Source organism: Octodon degus, unplaced genomic scaffold (genome assembly GCF_000260255.1).
Source record: "Octodon degus isolate 3935 unplaced genomic scaffold, OctDeg1.0 scaffold00077, whole genome shotgun sequence".
Classification (NCBI taxonomy): Eukaryota; Metazoa; Chordata; class Mammalia; order Rodentia; family Octodontidae; genus Octodon; species Octodon degus.
In genome coordinates this window covers 9774462-9793769 of record NW_004524653.1, presented here as the reverse complement: position 1 = coordinate 9793769, position 19308 = coordinate 9774462, and the positions used below count along the sequence as shown (strand labels likewise).

The 19308-nt window shown below is 41.4% G+C and overlaps 1 protein-coding gene and 1 pseudogene across 6 annotated transcripts in view; one reads left to right on the top strand and one right to left on the bottom strand.

The window, feature by feature from the left end:
* Positions 1 to 19308, top strand: part of Ncoa3 (nuclear receptor coactivator 3) — a 132626-nt gene that overhangs the window by 24825 nt on the left and 88493 nt on the right. The gene's annotated exons all lie outside the window — the stretch shown is intronic.
* LOC111818028 lies at positions 7796 to 8428 on the bottom strand (annotated as a pseudogene).

Genomic DNA, 19308 nt, shown 5'->3' with positions numbered 1-19308 from the left:
GTGTGGCCAGCTCAGCCCACCAGGGGGCGGGGCTGGCTGGCATGTGGTGCTGGGGGATTGAACCGCAGTCCCTGTGCTTTGCCAAGCTTGTTCTAAGTAGGTGCTTTAGACCACTGAGCCATCTCACCAGCCCCAGCTGCTTCTTATTGTTATTGTTATTCAAAAGTTTTTTTGGTGGTCCTGAGAATTAGATCCAGGTAGTGCTGAGCTATATCTATGGCCTGTTTATTTATGTATTTTAATGTATTTTGTTTGTTGCAGGGTCTCACTATGCAACTTGGACTCATGGTGATCCTCCTGCTTTCAGCCTCCCCAGAGCTGGGATTAGGGAATTGCAGGGGTGCCCGAGATTGAACCATGGTCCCTACACTTGCCTAAGCTTGCCTAAGCAGGTGCTTTAGTTTCCTGAGCTATCTTGCCGCCCTGAGTGGCCCTTTTCTTAGTTTTTTTTTAAAGATTTGACATTGAATACCAATGGGGAATAGGACTATAAAAATGGTAGGGTCATTAACACCTTTGTTTTGTAATTCCAATTCTACATCATCTTCAGTTAGGCTGGTTGTATCAGTGTGTTGATACTTCTGCCTCTCAGAGCTTCTTCCTTCACTTCATCAAATTCCAAACACAGAAATGCAGAAATTCCTGTCTGCCATTTCCCAAATGCCAGCTGTATCATGGCAACAGGGTTATATGTTTGAGCCGAGTACCTTGACTGAGACTTGCCATCGCCTCTCCAGCTCAGGCTCGGAAGTCCATTCTCCCAGTGGCTCTGGTTCACAAGACTCTCAGGTTTTTGTCTTGTGGCTTTTCCATAACTTGGAAATAACAGCAGATGGTTATTGGTCAGATGTGATCCCACCTTGCATTGTGTTTTGAGCAGTTAAAAATGCCGCCAACTGGTCATGTCTACAGATGCAGTGAACTTAAGAATCCCCTTCTTTTTCGCCAGAAACGAAGGGAACTTCCTTAGGCGACACCTCTGGATAAAGTTGGATCCGCAGCAGCTCCTCTGTGATGCCTGTGTGCCCATGAAAACATTCTGGGGCAGGCCCTTCAGTGTCTGGCTCCGGGGCTTGCTACCTCAAGCTCACCCGCCATGGTCTGCCCCTTTTTTAAAATTTTGAGATAGTGTTTCCCTAGGTTACCTAGACTGGCCTATAATTTGTGATCCTGGGATAGATAAGAAACAACCTGGGGCTGGTGAGATGGCTCAGTGGTCTAAGGCAACTACTTGGAACAAGCTTGGCAAAGCCCAGGGAGGGCAGTTCAATCCCCCAGCACCACATGCCAGCCAGCCCCGCCCCCTGGTGGGCTGAGCTGGCCACACACACACACACACACACACACACACACACAAATAAATAAATAAATAAAACAGAAAAGAAACAACCTGATCCTTCCCTAATCCATTTGACAGTTAGAAGGGCAAACTTGGATGCATCCAGGATGACTCACTTGGTGACCTTCAGGTGATTAGGCAGGTGCCAAACCTCAGTCATTCCCATTCCCACTGTACCCTGTGCTTAATCCCTGGTAACTCTTACCTCTTACCCCGTAAGGCTTAAAACTTTGATCAGGCCAAGACAACTGCCTTGTCTGCTGCTATGGTCCATGATGGTGGTCCTGTGAATCTCATGATTTGTGTCTCAGAATGAGTGTGGAAGGTTCTGTGTATCTGCATGAGATTGTGGAGTAGTGTTTGCAGAGTAGGTTACATTAAATACAGCTATAAGCTGAGTGTGGTAGCACACTCTTTAGGAGGATGAGGCAGGAGGATCACCAAAAACAAGAATTCCAGGCTAGTATGAACTCCACTGTATATGGACACTGTCTCAAACAAAAATCTCCAAACAACAATAACAGATACCTGTAAATGACAGAGGCTGTTATTTTTTTAATGTATTTAGTATAGGGTCTACAGGGTCTCACTACACAGATCAGACTCATAGTAGTAGTGATCCTCCTGTTTTCATCCTCCCAAGCGCTGGGAATACAGCTGCACACCACGATGCCCAGTCTCAGTTGCTGTCTCAGCATGTCCTGTGGATCAAACCCCAGTCCTTGGTGTCTGCCTAAGCAGGCACTTTAATGCACTGAGCTATCTGACCACCCCCTTAGGCTGTTAGTTTTGAAGTGCTCCTGGAACTCATGGTAGAGACCAGCAGTAACTGACAGAATGGCAGATTCAAGTGTCACATGATTGTGACTGGTGGTAATAGTCAGTAAGGTTGTGTCTTGTAAACTGGTACTGGCATCATGGGCTGGGAGAGAACAGTGGTGGTTGGCGGAGACTGGTGGAGAAACCTTTTGCTGGTAGAGCTGCAGAAAGTTATGAAGGAAGTTAGCTTTGGCTGCTAGGGGTGGTTAAAACCAGAACACTAAGGCCTTTGAGCTAACGGCTTAGAATGACTGGCAATCAGAGCTCAGAGGTGTACTTTGCCAATTTGCCATTCCAATCCAAATTGAGACAAAGAACCTTCAGCTATTGGGAGCCAGGAAAGCTAGGGAATTGATCAAATAAAGCTACCTCAGTCCTGAGATAAACATCTTGATTGGTTAAGGTCAGCTATTAGTTGTTAGGCAACCTTGTGTCATGTGTTACTTCGCAAAAGCATAAATAAAGGACTTTTTTTTTTTGGTGTGGTAGCATTAGTCTTGCCCATCAGGCAGACCAGTGACCACCTAGTCCAGCTTTTGTCTATCTTTTCTCATTCCTGCCGCTGTTTCTCGCAGGGTAGAACCAATCACAAGTGAGACCAGTGGATCCCTACACTCAGCAAAATGGCACTAGTCCTCTTGCTTCAGCCTGCCGAATAGCTAAGTCATAGGCCAATGTCACTATGCCTGGCAAAGGTTGTTTTCCATTTTGAATGATGGGAGCTTAATTTTGTTTCTTTAATGGAAATGGGTCAAATCCTTGTCTGTTTACTTATTTGTTACAAATTAGAATGAAAAGCATTGAGTAGGTGGGTCTGGTATATCCCCAATGAAAGGTTCTGAGCACCTATATTAAAAGCACGAGGGCTAGAGATATATAGAAGAACTTGCCTATGACATATGAATCCCTGGTTTCAGGTCCTAGCATTGCAAAACAGTAAAAACACTGTCTTTCTTGAGAACTTCTGTCATCATTCCCTCCTTAACCATTACCACAGAACTCTGTGTCTATCTGTCCCCCTCTCAGATGGCTTTGACTTACTAGTTTTATTTTATTTATATTATATATTATACATATGTGTATCATATATATGTATTTGTTATAGGGTCTCACTATGCAGCTTGGACTTGTAATGATCCTCCTCCTGTTTTTAGCCTCCCCAGGGCTGGGATTACATGCCTGTGCCACCACACTCAGACTTGGTGGCCAGCTAAGTGAACCTGGGGTTGGAGCCAGTGCAGCATGTGGAGCCCCTGTGCTTGCCTAAGCAGGCATTTAAGTTCACTGAGCTATCTTGCCAGCCTTTATTTTATTATTTATTTTTTTTTTTAGAGAGAGTTTTACCATGTGGTTGGACTGGTCTTGAGCTCAGTATATAGCCCAGGCTGGCCTCGAACTCATGGCTATCCTGCCCCAGCTTCTGAGTGCTGGGATTACAGGCGTGTGTCTGTCTGTCTGTCGATCGATTGATCGATCTATCTGTCTATCTATCTATCTCTGCTCTATGAGGATTGAGCTCTGGACCTTGCCCTTGCCAGGCAGGTGCTTATGCTGTTGAGTTTATTTTAGCTTTTTTTTTTTTTTAAATATTTATTTATTTATTTATTTATTTTGTGTGTGTGTGTGTGTGTGTGTGTGGCCATCTCAGCCCACCAGGGGGCGGGGGCCAGCTGGCATGTGGTGCTGGGGATTGAACCGCGGTCCCTGTGTTTTGCTTACTTAGCTTAGCTTGTTCTAAGTAGGTGCTTTAGACCGCTGAGCCATCTCACCAGCCCCTATTTTGGCTTTTTGAGACAGAGTCTCAGTATGTAATTCAGGTTGGCCTTGATTTACTGTTTATTATTTTTTGAGACATGGTCTTGCTATGTAGTTTAGGCTGGACTTGAGCTCACCATAGTCTAGACTGCTCTTGAACTCACTGTGCTCTTCTGGGAAGAAAGAAGATACAGCCTCCCAAGGGTTGAGATTATAAGTATGTGCCATCATGCCTGACTGAAAAACCAGTCTACCTGATTTACCTGTGTTGATACAGAGTGTATTAATTTCACATCAAAATGTGTAATGTTATTTTCCTTTTTTTGATGAGATGTTACTGTATTCTCCAGGCTGGATTTGAAGTTGTGGGATCAAGCAGTCCTCCCACCTCTACTTCCAGGTGGCCAATCTTGTGCTGTGGTATTTTTTTTAATCTGTTATCTTATTTTTTTTTTTTTTTTAAGTTTTTTTTTTTTAAATACAACTTTATTTATTTATTTATTTTGTGTGTGTGTGTGTGGCCAGTTCAGCCTACCAGGGGGTGGGGCTGGCTGGCATGTGGTGCTGGGGACTGAACCGCGGTCCCTGTGCTTTTGCTTAGCTTAGCTTGTTCTAAGTAGGTGCTTTAGACCACTGAGCCATCTCACCAGCCCCTGTTATCTTGTTTTTTGAGCTCAACTGATCTGTGGATTTGTATTTGCTTTTTTCTTTTCCCTTTTTGAGATAGGGTCTCACTACTGGCCATTAAGCTCAGTTTGTAAGGCAGGCTGGCCTTAAACCTGGGACAGTTCTCCTGCGTGGGCCTTCTGAGTGCTGGGATTACCAGGTGTGAGCCACCACACCTGGCCTGTATGAGCTTTTTTTTTTTTTTTTTTGCGGAACCGGGGATTGAACTCAGGGCCTTGCGCTTGCCAGGGAAGCGTTTATTCCACTGAGCCATCTCCCTGGCCCCTGTATGAGCTTTTGAATGCCTGTAAAATATGCTAAATAAGAAAATAGCATAACAATGTGCTATTTGTCACACTTAGCATTTATATTAAATTATTGTAACCTTAAATTTCCCTTCTCCCGCAACTAGACTTGGTTGTACCTACTTGTAATCCCAGTGCTCTCTGAGGCTGAGACAGGGAGATCACAAGTTTGAGTCCACCCTACACAATTTAATGATCCTATTTCAGAATTTAAAAAGAGGGGTACCATGTTCCATCCCCCCCGCCCTGACACATGCACATGTATGCGTACTCTGCCATGGCACATACCTGTAATCGCAGTGCTGGGGAGGCTAAAAACAGGAGGATCACTATGAGTCCTAACTACACAGTAAAACCCTGTATCAAATACATAAAATGAAAAAAAATAAAAGAGGGAGAAGAGTATAGTTCATTGTGAAGACCTCAGGTTCAATCCTTTTAGTATCATCCCCCCCAAAAAAAAGTTTCTCTGAATACTTCATATTTTTTCTTAGGTTGACACGTACCACGGTTTTACTTCTCAGTCCTTTCACACTAATTTGAAGACAGTTTAATTCTTTTTTGTCTGAATTTTTTATTATGCTAGAATTTTGAAATAATTTTCTTTTGGGGGGTGTTTTTTTGAGACAGTCTTGTACAGTTCAGGCTGGTCTTGAGCTCACTTTGTAGCCTAGATGATCCTCCTGCCTCAGCCTTCCCCAGTGTGGAATATCAGGAATGTGCCACCATACCTGGCAGGTTGGATTATTTTTCAGTTAACATTTAAGAAGGGTAGTTTAAGAAACAGTGGCTATTTCCAGTTTTAGAAAGACTACTGCTCTAATAACTGCTTTGCAAAATAAATGTGAAAAGGAGCCCCAGACATTCTGGATGATAGCCTGTGAAGTTTTCCACTATTTCCCACTGCATGATGCATTCAAATTCATACTGCTGGGTTCACTTGCAGCTGCACTTAACACCGAGTGGAATTTGATGCGCTCTGTCCATGATAAAAAGGCACCCTTGCCAGTTTTAGTGAGAGTGTGCATAAATTCACACATCCCAGGTCCTGTATGTTTTGTCTCTGTCTTAATAGTGTAGCTGGACGCATTGAACTTGTAAAATTATTTTAAAAAAATCTCTAGTTCCAAAATTCCTAATTGTTTTAAATGATTTTAATTTCAGTGTATTTATTGTACATCTGAGAATACATGAAATCATTTTTATTGTACTTGGTGAATAAACTTTACAGGATTTTATACTGTAGAATGTTCAGAAAAGTAAGTTTTGTAAAGATTTACATAGGCTTAATGTTAATTTAGTGTGATTCAGGCAGTATTAAGCATTTTAACTGTTTTAGGTTTCTGTTTATATTTCAAAAGATCAGTAGACTTTGTCTTAAATTTATTATTATTACTATTTTTTAAATTATTTATTTATTTATTTGTGTGTGTGTGTGTGTGTGTGTGTGTGGCCAGCTCAGCCCACCAGGTGGCGGGCTGGCTGGCATGTGGTGCTGGGGGATTGAACCGTGGTCCCTGTACTTTGCTAAGCCCCTGTTCTAAGTAGGTGCTTTAGACCACTGAGCCATCTCACCAGCCCCTTAAATTTATTATTGTGGTTTTTGTTTGGCTCTTTCAATTTCTGTTTTATTCCTTTTTTTTTTTTGGGTGCTAAGGATTGAACCCAGGGCCTCCAGCACATGTTCTTAAAGATTTAAAGGTAAGACAGGCCCTGCTGGTTAGCTTAGTTTAAGCACCTGCTTATGCAAATGCAGTCAGGCACAGGATACTGGGGTTCAATCCCCAGCTCCTCATGCCTTACCAGACCCACCCTTAAGGCATCCTGAGCCAGCGCCCCCGCAAAAAAAAAAAAAAAAAAAAAAAAAAAAAATCCTTCTCAACTTAAAAAAGGCAAGACAGTGTTGTCCTGTTTTCTCAGATAGCCTTGTTCTGTTAACTGGAGGATCAGAATCTTTTTTTCTTTATGTATTTAGTGCAGTGTCTATAGGGCCTCCCTACAGAGATTGGATTTATAGTGATCCACCTGTTTTCAGCTTCCCAAGTGCTGGGATTACAGGTGCATGCTACCATGCCCAGACTCAATTGCTGTCTCAGTGAGCCCGGGGGGCCGGGCCGGCAGGGCATGGGGGGGGGGTCGTCAAAACCCTGACCCCTGTGCTCTGCCTAAGCAGGCGCTTTAGTCCACTGAGCAATCTGGCCGGCCCTTGGATCAGAATCTTAAGAGTAGGTCACAAGTACAGTGTAATTAATCTTTTATGTGGCAGATACCTTAACAGAGGTATTTAGGAATGAGAGTAATTCTCATTCTATGAATTAATCTTTTAACAGTTTAATTAATTAGTACTGGAAATTGAATCCAAGTGGCTCACTGAGGGCTACTCCCCAATAGTTCTTGGAGATAGATTCCAGTGGCCTCATATGGCCTTAGCTCTTTTCCATTTTTCATTTTGATATAGGATCTTCCTAAATTGCCCAGACTGGCCTAGAGATTGAAGTTTTTCTGCCCCCAACAGTGCTTGGATAACAGGGATACACCACTATGCTGGGGTTTTGTTTTATTTTGAAAGAAGGTTTGGTTAAATTGCTCAGATGAGCTGGGTATGGTGGCACATGCCTGTAATCCTAGCACCTGGGGGACCGAAGCAGTAGGTTCAATATAAGATCAAGGCTAGCCTTAAGTAGTAAGACATTTTTTCAGGGAAAAAAAAACAAAAAACAAAAAACAACAAATTCCAGGTTGAACTCCAGTTTGTGATCTTCCTGCCTCAGCCTCTTTTTTTTTTTTTTTAAGAATGTGAAAAGACATTTTATTATTTGACTATTACCATATATAGTCTTAGTGTATTTCTTTCAGTGGCAAACTAAGCACAGGATAACATTTCTCTTCCATTCTCTCATGAATCTCAATATCATCTGTCTTTTGGAGGATTCAGTATCATACGATGTCTGTGATACTATCTGCGAGGATACCAGTGATGCTTTGTTGTGAAGAACATTTTGCTAAGTTGTTCTGTCATGGGTCCTTGCTCAAGGAATTTACTTTCATTTTCTTCTAATCTGGTTTTCAGCACTTGATCATGTGTTTCTTCAATATTATGGACAGGATCTGGTTGAGGCACAGGTCTTGTGTGTTCATATGGAATGTCCACAGAAGAGTGGTAGCATACTATTGTCCTGCCATCAGATGTCAAAGCAAGCTCTACTTTGCAATTATAGTCATCTGGAAGAGAAGAATACGTAGACTTACAGCAAACATGAGATAAAGCTCCATTTTGGATTGGAAATAAATGCTTCAAGAGAACTCTGTTTGATATCGCTGATCTTACTGCTGCTGCCACTGTCATAGTACATAAAGAAGCTTGTCAGGTGATATGAAAAAAGATGTGGAAGAAATTACCTTTAAAATCTGCTTCTAGGGCCTGGGGAGATGGCTCAGTAGAATAGCGACCTGGCAAACACCAAGAGTCTGAGTTCAATCCCCAGTTCTGGGGAAAAAAAACAAATCTGCTTCTAGGCACCAATTTTCATTCCACTAGGCCACCATCTTGCCCACATCCTCAGCCTCTTAAGTAGCTGTGATTGAAACCATTGGACCACATGATTCTCCTGTGCCACCATGCCTGCTTGGATTGTTTTTGAGACAGCATCTCATTGCATTGTCCATGCTGGCCTCACACATTTGAGGCTTAAGTGTTCCTCCTGTCAGCCTCCCAAATGATTGGCTGACACTGTTATGGTATACCACAATTTCTAGCTTTGAGTGAACTTTTAAAATTTTTATTTTTACTGGGTCATAACATATGTAGCTCAGGCAGGTCTGAAACTCAGGGCAGTCCTCTTGCATCATCTTCCAACTGCTAGGATTAGAGGTGTGTGGCATTATACCTAGTTCAAATTAACTTTCTTTTTTAACTTTTGGTCTTTGAGTTCAGGGCCTCAAAATATAATTTTGTCTGGCTTTGAATTCATTATGTAGCTCAGGCTACATAATTACAGGCATATACCACTGAACCTTGCTGGAATTTCTGTGCATTTTTTTTTTTTTTAATTTTATTTATTTATTTATGTGTGTGTGTGTGTGTGTGTGGCCAGCTCAGCCCACCAGGTGGCGGGCTGGCTGGCATGTGGTGCTGGGGGATTGAACCGCGGTTCCTGTGCTTTGCTAAACTTGTTCTGAGTAGGTGCTTTAGACCACTGAACCATCTCACCAGCCCCTCTGTGCATTTTTGTAATGAAGAATTTCAAAATTCAAAATGACACAGCACATACTATATATCTGTATGTCTTCATGTGTTTTAATATTCCTTTCACTTACATATTGAAAATAAAGCCATATATTCAGATATTTGGGTTGTTAGGTCTTGGATTTAAATAAGAACAGTTGATATAAGAGTAGCCTCCACCCCTTCCTTGTAATCTTTTCTTATGCAATCTCATCCTTCCTGGTGACCTCTGTTATCTACAACTTCTAACCTCTTCCTGCACTTCCCTTTTAGCCCCTCCTTCTAAGTCCTACTGCTTTATCTGTTCCCTTTCAGCCTAAATTTCCCTCTGGCCTGCAGTCATTTTTATTTTCCCTTGTTAACTTTCTAGCCTTCAAATTTCTCATGTTTTTGGTTACTAATTGTGGACCATATCTTTTCTTTACCTTTAGAAGGTTTACTTGGTAACAAGTCTTCACTCTTCCTTGGCAGATTGATTCCCCCCCTTAGCCCTGACCCCTCAAATATGCATATCTTCACATTGTCATATCTCACCTCTGCCTCTGTGTTTTAATGTATACTACAGAGGTTTATTGAGTAATAATCTGTGTTGACTATTCTCTAGATGTTCAGGATATGATCAGTGACCTAGTCAGAATTGCTGAGGAAAAGCTAGCGCTGTGTGTGTGTGTGTGTGTGTGTGTGTGTGTGTGTGTGACTGTGAGACTCTCATATGTGTGACTTGTGTGTGCATGTGTATATAGGGGCAGTCGGATTTTATTTTATTTTATTTTGGGCAGCTACATTTAGAGGGATGGTCATGCCACATTTTGTTGAGAAAGTAATATTTGAGCAAAGAATCAAAAGAAGTGGGCCTTACGAATATGGGGAGGTAGGTTGGCACGGGGAGCATTTTGTGTAATCTGGAGAGAAGGCCAGTGCAGAAGCTCCTTGGTGAGCTCATTCTTCATGTATTTGAGGAGCAGCAAGGGAACTGGTGTGCTACAGCATGGTGAACACAGGGCTAAGTAAGAAGAGAAGGAATTGGAGAGAAATAGTGGGCTTTGTGGGTAGTTAAGGGCCTCAGCTTTTTTTTTTTTTTTTTTAACCTCAAGTGAAATGGGAAACTAATGTAGAATTTTCCTTTTTTTCCCCCCCTATTGAGGCAGTATCACGCTAATCCACTATGTAGTCAGCTGGCCTGAAACTCTTTGTATTGCCCTGGCCAGCTCAAATTTATGACCTTTCTGCCTCAGCCTCTCATGTGCTGGGATTATAGGCATGTGCTACCATGCTCAACTTTTTATTTTTTTTTTTATTTTAGTAAGGGTCTATAGGGTCTCAGAACATAGAGTGGACTTGTAGTGATCCACCTGCATTTAACCTCCCAAGAGCTGGGATTATAGGTGCATACCACTATGCCCTGTCTCAATTGCTGTCTTGTTGGCCTGCAGGCAGCACAATAGGCTGGGGATTGAACCCAGTCCCTGCATCTGCCTAAACAGGTGCTATAATCTGCTGAGCTATCTGGCTGGCCCTTTGGTTTGTTTTTGAGTCAAGATCTCACTAGTGTAGTCTGGCTAGCTTGGACTTTGTAGCAGTCCTGCCTCTGCCACCTGAATACTGAGATCAGAAGCATATGCCTCCAGAGCCTACTGGTGTTTGTTTTTTTTTTTTTTTTTTTTTGTTTCGCCAGTGCTAGGAATGTAACCTGTGGCCTCTTGCATGCTAGGTAGTCATTCTACCATTGAGTTACAGTCTCAGCCATACCAGGAAGTTTTGCCTGTGGTATTGAATTTTGTTCTTTGTTGGCATGTAAATATTACTTTTACATTAAGAAGCCCAAGTTTTTATTCATTGGTGCGCAGCTGTCATCTATCTTTTTTTGAGACAAGGTCTCACTGTATAGTTCAGGTTGGCCTGGAGTTCACTGTGTAGCACAGGCTGGCCTCAAATTTATGGTGCTCCCCCCTCTTCAGTCTCCTGAGTGCTGGGATTACAGGACTGTACCACGTCTAGTCCACTATTCATTTCTAAAATACTTTCATCACCCATGATAAGTTTTTATGTAGCATTTTTAAAAATTTTTGACTAGTCTGTAGAAGCCTTTCCTACTCAGAGATGCACAACTTTATCCTTATTTGAAGGATATGCTTTGAGAAGAGGACAGTTTCTTCTGTATTTGAGGATTTTCTCCAGATACTTAGCTCTAGTTTTGGTTATTTTATTTTCAGCAATACTTTATTCCTTCTGCTTTATGTTATAGAAAATTGTAAACAACATAGTACAGTGGTATTGATTTATATGTTCTTATTACTCAGCTTCACCAGCTTACCAATCAATTGCTAATCTTTCTTTTGGGGGGGGTGGTATTGGGGCTTGAACTCAAGACCTTGCACTTGCCAGGCAGGTGCTGTGCCAGTGAGCTTTCTCCTCAGCCCATGGCTAATCTTGTTTCACCCTTTTACTGGCTTTATTTTGAAGGTAAAGAGGGTAAAAGAAGTTAAAGTTGATTTCTTGAAATAGCCAAGAAAACAAAACAAAACAAAAATGATTAGGGCTGGGGAGATGGCTCAGTAGAATAAGTGCTTCCTTGGCAAGCGCAAGGGCCTGAGTTCAATCCCTGGTTCTGCAAAAAAAAAAAAAAAAAAAAAAAAGATTGATATAAAGAGCATAATTTCTACCATTATTATATCTGGAAGAATTAAATTAATTTCTTAGTAATGTCAAATACATCATCCCTATTCAGTTTTTCATTTCTCTGGCTTCTTATGTATTTATTTTTGAGTCAAATTCAGATGAGATTTATATATTGTGGTTTTGTTATTAGGTATTTTAAATCTGTTAGTAAAGGTTTCCTGTCCTGTCTGTTTCTCTTTTTTTGAGATAGCCTTACTATGTAGCCCAGGCTGGCCTTATACTTTCAGCAACCCTCCTGCTTCATCCTCCTAAGTGCTGGGAATACAGGAAAGAGCCACCAGGTCTGGCCTTTCTGTTTTCTTTCAATTTTCTCTCTCTGAGTTATCTCCCCAGCCCCCATATTTTCTTCTAATCTGAGCTCCTCCTTCTGTTCCTTTCTTCTGTGTTAGGTTTGAGCCCAGAGCCTTTGTACTGATTTGTATCTTCATGGGTTATGATATGTTGTGATATGGTATATTGGGACAGAATCTTCTTAAGTTGCCCAGACTGGGCTTGAACTTGTGATCCTTTTGCCTTAGGCTACTTGACTGCTGGGTTATAGGTAATCATCATTATACGTGTTTCTTTTTTTTTCCTCTTACAGAGCTTCGTGATTTATATGTTGTTGTTTGATTTTTTGTTTCATTGCCTTTTGTTTTTGAATTTCATAATGCATATATTGGGTCTTTGCATATTGCGTGTGTGGCCAGCTCAGCCCACCAGGGGGCAGGGCTGGCTGGCATGTGGTGCTGGGGATCAAACTGCGGTCCCTGTGCTTTGCCAAGCTTGTTTCAAGTAGGTGCTTTAGACCACTGAGCCATCTCTCCAGCCCCTGCATATTGCTTATGTGAGATAGTCTCAGTTGTTTTTTTTTGCTTGTTTTGTCTCTATTGTTTTAGCCTTTCCAGTTTTTTAATGTATTTGGTATAGGGTCTCACTATGTAGCTCGGACTTGTAGTTCTCCTGTCTTCAGCCTCCCCAATGCTGGGGTTACAGGAGTTCGCCACCAGGCCTGATTTCATGGGTTTCCTGGGTTCTAGGGCCAGCACGGTTTGCCTGGGTTCTGGTGCCAGCACGGCATGTAGTTCTGGCGGTTGAAACTTGCGCTTGCCAAGCAAGCACTCAGACTACCAAGCTATCTCGCAGCTCCCAAAATGACAATTTTATGAAATTTATTCAATACAAGAAACAACTGCTTGGGTGGGGGAGGTGTAACTAAGTGGCACAGTACCTTCATGGCAAGGATGAGGTCCTGAGTTTGAGTCCCAGTTCAAAAAAAAGAATCAACTGGTTGAACTGGGCAAGATGCCCCATGCTTTAATCCCAGTGTACTACACAGCAAGACCCTTGCTTTAAAAAAAAAAAAAAAAAAAATTGGTTAAAATGACACCTACCTGAGCAGAGGTTGGTTTAGTCAGTATGTTAACAGATATGCTGCCTGAATGACACTCAGGGTAAACAGTTTAAGTTTTTTTTTTTTTTTTTTTTAATGTGTTTGGTGCAGGGTCTCACTACACAGGTGGGACTTGAAGTGATTCTCCTGTTTTCAGCCTCCCAAGCGCTGGGATTTTAGGTGTGAGCCACCATGTCCAGTCTCAATCGCTGGAGACAGCATGGCATGGCATGCTGGGCATAGAACCTCAGTCCCTGCATCTGCCTAACCAGGCACTGTAATCCTCTGAGCTATCTTACTTTAGTCTGCTGAGCTATCTGGCCGGCCTCTATCAAGTGGTTAAAATCTCCTATTTTACCATTTAGCAAAGCCTACCCTTTCCACCCTATTCACTACTAAGATCTCTCTTATCACATCACTTATCTTCTAACATATATACTATTAGTCTACTCATTTATTGAGTTTAGTGGTTATGTGATCTTCTGATAATGTATATAAGTACTAGAAGGAGGGAGAAATTCTGACACAATAGACATTCACCATTCATTAGTTGAGTGACTAAATGCTTTGTATTTCTTTGGAAGTTTGATGTCCTTCCCAAGCTATTCTCCCACCCTTACCTGTAGCTTTGAGATACAGAGTTATAGCCTTACATTTTCAAACTGTTGAGGATTTTTTTTTTTTTTTTTTTTTTTTTTTTTGACAGAACCGGGGATTGAACTCAGGGTGGTCTTTAGCTCACTTTGTATAGCCCAGGCTGGTCTGGAATTTGTAGTGATCCTCCTGCCTCAGTGTTAGGATTACAGCCTTATTCTACCTCTTCTGAATGTGAGGATGTTTTAAGGCAGTTAGTCCTTGGTGGTTTTTTGATTTTATTTTAGCTCCTTATCTGTTTAGGCTGAAGCTGTTCCTAGAAATCCAGATAAGATTGAAGTTGATTGTGAAATTGGTTTAAAGTAGGGAGGAATTGTAGTAGTAAACTGTCCCCAGTATTACTTGTCTTGGTAAGTTGCTTGATTGTCCAGGCTGGGCTGGAACTTCTAATTCTCCTGCTTTTGTTTCCCAGAGTTTTGGTTGGTGTGCTTTTCACTACATCTGATCAATTATTTCAGCTTACATACCCTTTTGTTGCAGAGATGGATTGATCAATAAAGTGCTTTGAATCATGAAATGGTTTTATGATTTCTTTCTGTGAGTGAAGAAAAACAAAGTTGCATTTCTGAGAAAGGAACTATAGTATATTTTTTTACTGAGTTAGGGATGGATGATAATCTGGTTTCTTCGAATATGTAGGAATGATGTAGGACCAGGGATATAGTTCATATAAGCACCTGATATTGTTTGCATAAGTCCCTGACCAGCAAGCACAAGGTGCTGAGTTTGATTCCCAGTAGTGGCGGGGTGAGGGGAGAGAGTTGTATAAGGTCTTTTTGTGTGTGTGTCTTTTTGAGACAGGGTCTTGCTGTATAGTTCAGGTTGGACTGCACTTACTTTGTAGCCTAGAGTGGTCTTGAACTTGAAGCTTCCTCTTGCCTAAGCCTCACAATACAGGTGTGCGACCATGCCTGGCCTTGTGTAGGAATTAGTCTTAATTGTTGAAAAATTTAAGTGTCAAGATACAAAAGTTCTAGGAGTCGATCAAGATTCTTTGAATAGGTACATGAGAAAAAGTTTGAGGCTGTTGAATGCACTTGTTTCACTTTGCACTCAGTACTGGCTATGTTGGTGGTAAAGTACCATATTCCTAGTTTTCACGTTCTGAAAGAAAAGTACTGTTTGATGTCTGAAGCAAAGATACATACTTTTATAAAGATGCTTAATGTGTATTGGTAGAATTATATATTTTACATTTGCACTTGTAAGTCAATCCTTTTTTGGAATCTATTTTTGAGGCAGTTTTATTATGCAACTTTATTATATAGTTGATCTCTGAACTCATTTTGTAGCTCAGGCTGTTCTTGAACTCATAGCAGTCCTCCTCCCCCAGCTTCCCATGTACTGGAATTACAGGCATGCACCATCTTGCCCAGTTCTATCAACCTTTCTGATGATTTCTTTGTTTTTTGGGGGAGTAATGGGGATTAAACCTCAGGCTTCCAGGACCTTAGGCAAAAGCTCTACCACTGAACTATGCAGCCCTTTTTCTTGTTTTGAGACAGCGTCTTTTTTTTTTTTTGAACTGTGGATTGAACTCAGGAGCTTGCACTTGCAAGGCAGGTGCTTATGCAGCTGAGCCATCTCCCTTGCCTAAGATAGCATCTTGTTATTTCTTACTTTATTTATGTATTTGGTGCAGGGTCTCACTACACATTCATAGTGAGCCTCCTGTTTTTAGCCTCCCCAGCACTGGGATTACAGGTTTGTGTCACCACACCCATCCCCACCTTGCCCAGTATCATCTCCATCACACCCAGTATTGGTGGCCCAGCAGTGTGCCTGCTTTGTTGGTGCTAGGGGTTGAACCTCGAACCTTGTCCCTGAGCTTGCCTAAGAAGGCACTTAGTCGACTGAGCTAAGCATCATATTGTAGTTCAAGCTAGCCTTGGATTCACTATGTCTTTTTTCAGATAGGGTCTCACTATACAGTTCCTGCTGGCCTTGAGCTCACTTTGTAGCCAAAGTGATGCTCCTGTCTCAGCCTCCAGAGTGCTGGGATTATAGGTTTGGACACATTAGGTAGTCCAGGCTGGTCAGAAATTTGCAGCAATTCTCCTATCTCAGCCTCCCAATGCTAGGAGAATAGATGTGTGCCACTATGCCCAGCTCCCATCCTTTTGTACATATTTTGATGACACACACCTGTAATTCCAGCACTCCAAAGGATGAGACAGGAGGCAGGAGGATTGTTGTGAGTTCAAGGCCAACCAGGGCTTCCTAGTGAGTTCAAAGCCAGTTTGAATTACAGAGTAAGACCCTGTGTTAAAAAAATTTGTGAGACAAGTTCTTGTTAAATAGCTTAGGTTAGGGGCTGGGGAGATAGCTCAGTGGAATAAGCGCTTGCGTGGCAAGTACAAGGTCCTGAGTTCAATCCCCGGTTCCGGGGAAAAAAAACAAAAAACAAAAACTTAGTTTAGCTCATTTTTTCATTTTATTTTTTGAGATACAAGGCATTTGGCTAAGGACCTTCACAAGTGAGCTATATTTCCACCTTTTTTGTTTTGTTTTTATTTTGAGATAGTTGCTAAATTGTCCATTGTGGGCTAAATTGTCCATTGTGCGCTTGAATTTGGGTTCAGTACCTCAGCATTTACTGTGCCTCAGCCTCCCAATTATTTGGGATTTATAGGCATGTCTCACTACCTACCTCTGGGTCACATGTTTTCTTTACCAAGAGCTGCCTGGAAAGTGAGGGGGAAAATATATATTTGGTACAGGGTCTTTCTAAGCAGCTTGGACTCATAGTGATCCTGCTGTCAGTGATTCTTCTCTCTCATCCTCCCCAGTGCTGGGATCACAGGTGTGTGTCACCATACCCTATTTCTGTGACTTGTCCAGCACATCTAGTGTTCTAGGGGCCAGTACAGCATGTGCTACTGGGGATTGAACCCGGGTGCTTGTGCTTGCCAGGCAGGTGCTTAGACCACTGAGCTATCTCCCCAGCCCCAAAAGTGAATATTCTTAAAATGGTAAATGTTTGTTTCTTCTTCATTGTGATTAAAACAATATAATACTGATCTTGTTGAAAAATTTCAAACACCTTTAGGTAGCTCAGGGGATTGAAGTGCTTGTTTAGGCAGACTTGGGCTGGAGGTTTGATCCACCTGCCTCCGGGTCCCCTCCCCAAGGGAATGCTGAGACAGCCATTGAGACTGGGCATGGTGGTGTGTGCCTGTAATCGCAGTGCTTGGGAGGCTGTAAATAGGAGGATCACAAGTCCGATCTACGTAATGAGAGCCTGTAGACCCTGTACTACATACATTAAAAAAAAAATCAAACTTTTTTTAAAACATGAAAAATGATTTAATACATATCTAATTTTCCCATGTGGGAAGCAAAAAGAAAAATTTTTTTTGTAGCCTAATATTTTATCATTAAGATAACAATGGGTATGTCCCCCTCCATGAAGAATAGAAAGATTAAAATAGAAATGTTACTGTAAACATTTCTATAGCTTTTCTTTCTTTCTTTCTTTCTTTTTGACTTGAAGGAAGCTGTTTTTCTGCATTCTAAAAATTGTGTTGTACCAGGTTGGTCCTTTTGCTGGGGATGAGGCTCTTTTGCGGTATTGTTGCCATGGTGACCATCTTCCAAGTGCTGTCTCAAGGTCACTCATCACTCATTTCACTGAATACATATATTTCATGGAAGAAAAATACCAACACAGTGGATAAGATGAATTGTTATGTTGTATTACTCAACCCATTTTAGAAAAATTAGAAATAGTATTTTAACAGTGCAGATAAACTGCTTTCCTTGATTGCCATGTTTTAATGTGCCAGATTAGAAGTTTATTTATTTATTTTTTTAAATTTTTTTTAAAAATTTATTTATTTATTTTGTGTGTGTGTGGCCAGCTCAGCCCACCAGGGGGCGGGGCTGGCTGGCATGTGGTGCTGGGGGATTGAACCGCGGTCCCTGTGCTTTGCTCAGCTTGTTCCAAGTAGGTGCTTTAGACCACTGAGCCATGTCACCAGCCCCAATTTTTTTTAAATTTATTTATTTATTTGTGTGTGTGTGTGGCCTGCTCAGCCCACCAGGGGGTGGGCTGGCTGGCATGTGGTGCTGGGGGATTGAACCGCGGTCCCTGTGATTTGCTAAGCTTGTTCTAAGTAGGTGCTTTAGACCACTGAGCCATCTCACCAGCCCTAGAAGTTTAATATAGCATACTTGTAAATTAGCCATGGCCATGTATTATGATACTTTGATTTTATTCAGTTTGTGACTTACTAAATTAAATTGTGACTTAATTAAAATTTAATTTTATTGCACTTGTTTGAGAATGTCTAAATTTCTCCCATACTTGTTTCTAATGAGACAAGAGCAAAAATCTTCATTTCTATTTTGATAAACTTAGTTTGAAGTTGCCACTTGCCCTGTTCTTTTTTTTTTAAACATTTATTTATTGTGTGTGTGTGTGTGTGTGTGTGTGCGCGCGCGCGCGCGCGCGCGCGGCCAGTTCAGCCCACCAGGGGGCGGGGCTGGCTGGCATGTGGTGCTGGAGGATTGAACCGCGGTCCCTGTGCTTTGCCAAGCTTGTTCCAAGTAGGTGCTTTAGACCACTGAGCCATCTCACCAGCTCCTTGCCCTGTTCTTATAAGAAAACATTTTTTAAAATATTATTTCCAGACTAGATTTGAGAGATCTATTATTTACGTGTGTTCTATTTCATCATATACTCTTTTGTCTTATATTGGTCTTAAATTTTCTTCTTATTTTCATCTTTTAGTTATAAATATTGTAATAAAATATTGATATTAAGCAGATTTGTAGTAAAAGAAAATAAAAAAAGAGACGTTTCCCTGCAGAATGCTTATTATGGTTGTGTTCTAGGCAGAGAAGAATCAGTTATGTTCCTTCATTAGGCCTGAAGGTGACTTTGAAAGCAGAGATGAGAACTACTGTTGTACAAAGGAAAGTGCTGCCAAAACAAAAATGGTGCTCAAATATATCTGGCCAGGAAATTTAGTCTTTTTAGCTAGAGTCTAACTTTTGGTATACTTTCAGAAGAATGTGATATAAATTGATTTCCATAAAGTAGCTTTACTAAATATGTCAATGTTAATTTTGGCCTTCATTTTTTTTTTCCCTTTTTTTTTGTATTTTTTTTTCAGATGTTTATACACAGTGTAAATATTCCTCAGTGATTCATATGAGGTTGGGCATATAGCTCAGCGGCGTAAGTGCCTGCCTGGCAAGTGCAACGTCCTGAGTTTGATCCCCAGTACTGAAACCCCCCCACCAAAAAAAAAACCAAAAACCCAAAAAGAGAAAAAAAAATCAGTAATTATAAAATCAGAAAATGTTAAAATACATAACATATATTAAGACTGGGCAAGGTGACACATGTTTATAATCCCAGCCCTTGGGAGGCTGAGACAGGATTGCTGCAAGTTCCAGGTCATCCTGGGTTACATTGTGAATTTAAAAGCAACCTGAACTGCATAGTGTAACCCTGCATCAGGCCCCTTCACCAGAACAGTTTATAGAA